Consider the following 4,441-nt stretch of genomic DNA (forward strand, 5'->3'; position numbering starts at 1 on the left):
GTCTCAGAACTGGATAATGGATAATGTCTAATGGAAGAAATTCAAGGAATAAGGAAATCCTCCTGTTGAGTCATGAGGTTCAGAGTAGACCCTGTGGTGGAGCTTAGGTGTGGCAAGGTCTACTCTTAGCCTCAGACCTGGTCAGTGCTTTATATCTAAAGGGATACATGTGCACCAATTCACCACAGATGGGACTTTTGCATGGCTTTTACCTAGCATCAGTCTGTGGTTTTAAGGTGAATGTTAACACGTGTAAAGTGAGTCAATAGGATTTTCTACACTTACTATATGGTGTCTAAATTGATTTACACACATACACACACATACAAAGATGTATATTAAGGTACCTGTTAAACTTTCGTCTTGAGCTCAGTGAAATATTCATGTCTTAGTATTTCTCATTGGGGAGAGTTGGGAGTCTTCAGCCCAGGTCCTGTCCCCAGCTTTGGGTGACAGTCTTCTATTTACCCCAGTCTTGGCAGTTTGCAAGCTCTGAGAGGTGCCCCACTCAGAGATGCTGGTTGCAGCGTGCTGTGGTCTAGGAGAGCTCAAAGGGTCTCAGGACCACTGTCTATGGGGTTGCAGGATGGTTTGCTTTAGACATTAATAAATTTCCATCCTGGCAGCATCCTGAGTTGGTAATTGCTAGAAATTATTCAGAACTCCAGTAACAATGGTACCATTGTACTTGGGCTATGAGCAAGGAAAGGAGTGTTCTGAGGCTGTCAGGGGGATGACTGAGTATCCCTGCTCTTAGTTCACACCTCAGCTGGGTGATAGAAGCACTGTCAGTGCCTCCCTCCTTAGCTGTGCAAGAGTTCCCGGTGTGGTCAAGGGACACTTCAATAGTCAACTCATTACATGAAGGTCAAGGCCTGACTGGAATTCCTGAGGTTGTGGAGCAGCCCAGAGGATGGGGGGGAAATGCAGCACCATACCTGCCCAAGTTCATGTTAGCATGCTTGCAGGTCACCATGTTCTCTGAGGTTGCACTTGCTTTTTTATAGCACAGATATTTCTGCCTACTTGAAATAAAGGAGATTCTGTCCTTGCTTGTGGATGTTCCATGAGTGATAAAAAGTCATTAGATAAATTATTAGCTGCAGATTATTCTCCTGCCTTTATTATCCTGCCTGCTTCTCTGGGTGACTTACTGCTTGAAAAGTATTAATTTGTATCTACACACATATCCCCCTGATTTGCGTAGTAGCAAAACAACATTGTGCAGAGCTGGGAAGCAGAAATGCATTCCTGTGTGGAATATACAGTTTTTCTAAGGTCTGCAGACCTTTAGTATTAGCCACACGTCAGAATTGTGTAACTGATTCCCATGAAGGGTGTGAGGTACAGGGGTGTTTCATGGCAAATCTGTAAGAACTGCCCAATATATCCAGGTACTGCATGAAGGGAGGTGTTTTCCCTGTGCTTGTGGGAAAGGCTGCTTATTGCATTTGCAGGTGTTACCTGTCCAGTGAAGTTTCTCACTGCACTGGGTACAAGGGATGCAGACTGGACCTGCGGTCATAAGCATTTCATGGTCTGAGTTTCCCAGTGGGGAATCCCACAGGGGTAAGTTGATTTCAATCCTCAATGTCATAGGGAAGTTTGTGTAGAAACAGGAGGACCAACCTATAGCAATTACAGCAGCTCATCGCACTGGAGAGGCGTGCTACAGCCATCTGTGCAAGTACTTTCACCTAAACAGACACTGGCAGGACAGTCTACCTCCTAACAGGTAACAAGCAGCTGAAACAACCCCAGTCTGACGGAACTAACCTGAGAGAGCTGTGTACCCCTTGCTGTGTTTGGAGAGGGTCCTAAGGATTGACTGCAATGAACTAAGATGATCTGGGAATTTGGGGAAACTGAGAGAACTCTGAATTGTGTTTGAAAACCTTCATCAAAATGAAAAGTTTCACAGTCAATGTTATACCTGCCACTCTCATGTCCTTTTATTTGCTCTGTTTCCAAATTTCCAGCATTTCAAATGCTGTTCTGAAGTTTTCAAATGAAGCAGCGTTCAATGCCTGATGTCATAGCAACTTTACAGGGCCAGATTGGAGACCCTCACACAGGATAATAGACCATTACTGTAACTTTGGAGATCATGGCTTAGAGACAGATGTAAACTAATGAAGTCTTTAAGTGTTACAAGGAGACTTTATGAGAAGATTTTAATGACCAAAACCAGGAGTTCTTCTGGACTATAAGAGAGAAGGAGGTAAATGTTATTTGTAGTCTAGCCCCAAAAGAGAAATTGTAAATGCCTAAGTTCTCTCCCTATAATAATTGAGTCAGCTTTTGCCATCTAAAACATTTACATGACAGATGGGTATTGAAAGCAGAAATGCTCAGGTCTTTAAGTTCTGATCATCTACTGAACTAGGGCACTGGAGATACTCAGCCTGCAATGTTTTAGTTGTTTTAAATTTGCGGTCCCTGTCCCACATAGGCCTGACAGCATCAGAACCCAAGAGCTATGGGAGGTTTTCTGGCATGTGACAGATGTGATTTGCTTTGTGTAACTTCCCCATATTCAGCTATTTATTCTCAATGTGCTGAAAAAATGTCGAAGTACACCACTGCAAACTCATCTCCTCAGAGACTACCTTAAAGCAGTAATAAAACCTGAGATTAGCGATACCTCCAGCTGCAATAGAGAGTGCTGCTGTCTGAAGCTAAGTGAAAATCAGCTTTGTTTTGTGAATTTTCCCCTGGGAATTTTGATTTTAGATAAAATTGAACGTTGAAGGGGAGAGAGACGTAGAACATGATACAGAGCAATTAACCGTGCAGCAGGGGGAGGGAATGGCTGCCACACACACTCTTTCCAGGACCACAATATAGGTTTTCAGTGCAACTGAAAGGCAATTGCATATTGATGGGACTGAGGATAAGCCCAAAAGGTTTACTCGCAGTTCGATTTCACATGCTCTTTAGCCAGCCATGGAATGATCTGTCCCTTTGCTTAGGAGTGAAGGACTTCCCAGGAAGTGACTTCACACATCAACCAAGCATAAGCAGGTAGCTGTGTCTAAGTGCGCTAGCTAAATCTCCAGCCTTACAGCAGACATGTAAGGTTTGAGCTGCAGGGTGGTGTTACCTTAGGAGCTTTTGTCCATCTCTAGGAATGTTGTTTACAGGTGCAGGAAGCATGTTTCTGAACTGCAGTGCAGCCATAATTGTATGCCAAAACTTTAGGCTGCTGGACTTGTGCTGATGAAAGCCAGCACAGTGGAATCAGGGCTTTAAGAAAGCCTAGAAATAAGAAAAACCTAAGAACATGCATGTCTGAAGAAAGAATCTAGATCAAAGCCTAGAGGAAGACTGTTTTACTACTAGAAGAGAAGGTCAAAACCAATCTCTAGTGGCTTGGGTTGGCCTCTTTCTCTCTGCATCTGCCTACTCTATGGCAGATAATACTGTAATAATCACAATAGCATGGACCAAAACTCTGCTAATTGCCTTTCTGAAAAAGGATTTTATACTGATGTGATCTCTTCTGTTACCTAGCAACACAGAAGCAGTAAATGAGGGGGAAAAAATGCTCCAGGAAGTCAACAGCTCAAAGGAGAAAATGTTGTGGAGCTGCTCAGCTTTAAAGCACGGTGGGTTTAGTTTAGTTTTGTTTGTAAATACCGAAGATTTACTACGCCAAGCAGGACTGCAGATGATCCTGGGCTACAGAACTCACTTTACCACAGTGTGTGGCTGGCCCTGGGAAATGGTAACTCCCAAGCTAGGTAGACTTGTGCTACAACTCTTAAGCTAGCTGCTTCTCAGACCTGTTCAACGCTGATTCAGCCCCAGTGATCACTGGAAGGCAGAGTTATTAATGAAGGGTGTGCAGAGCATTCCATGGGGCTGGAAAACATGTCACCAAGGAAACCGTGGTGGTTTTATTACATTAATTCATAACTAGCTTTGGATTTCCTTCCAAAGCCAGAGAACATTAGAATATTAACAAGGAGGTGCCATACCCTTAAACCAGGGAAAGGGGTTAAACATGAGTCTAAGTGCTGGTAGGTGGTTGCTGGAATTTGGCTGTGGATAAACAACCAGGTAAAAAGGATTCCTCTAGCTGAACTGGAAGTACAGGAGGTTTCTGGTTCAGCCAATAAGGGCAACATCTACCAGCAATATTTAGGGCTTGCCACAAAAGGGTTTATCCAGAACAATTATTTTGAATTCCTGTGGAATCATGTTCTCAGGGAAGTCTGAGACATCCATCCCTGATGTTGTTCTGCAATCGCTATTCCACTTTATGTTCATGTTGCGTTTTATTCTGGAGCCTTTTCTACAGGCAGTCAGAAATCAAAGGTGTTCTTGTTATTGGGCTCACAGTGCTAGGACCACACTGGGCATATCCCTGCTCCATCCTTCTGCTCTCTCAGAAACAGTTCTGGGGGAACTGGAAACAAACCAGACTTCACACTTTAGG

Source organism: Lathamus discolor, chromosome 3 (genome assembly GCF_037157495.1).
Source record: "Lathamus discolor isolate bLatDis1 chromosome 3, bLatDis1.hap1, whole genome shotgun sequence".
In the NCBI taxonomy this organism is placed as follows: Eukaryota; Metazoa; Chordata; class Aves; order Psittaciformes; family Psittacidae; genus Lathamus; species Lathamus discolor.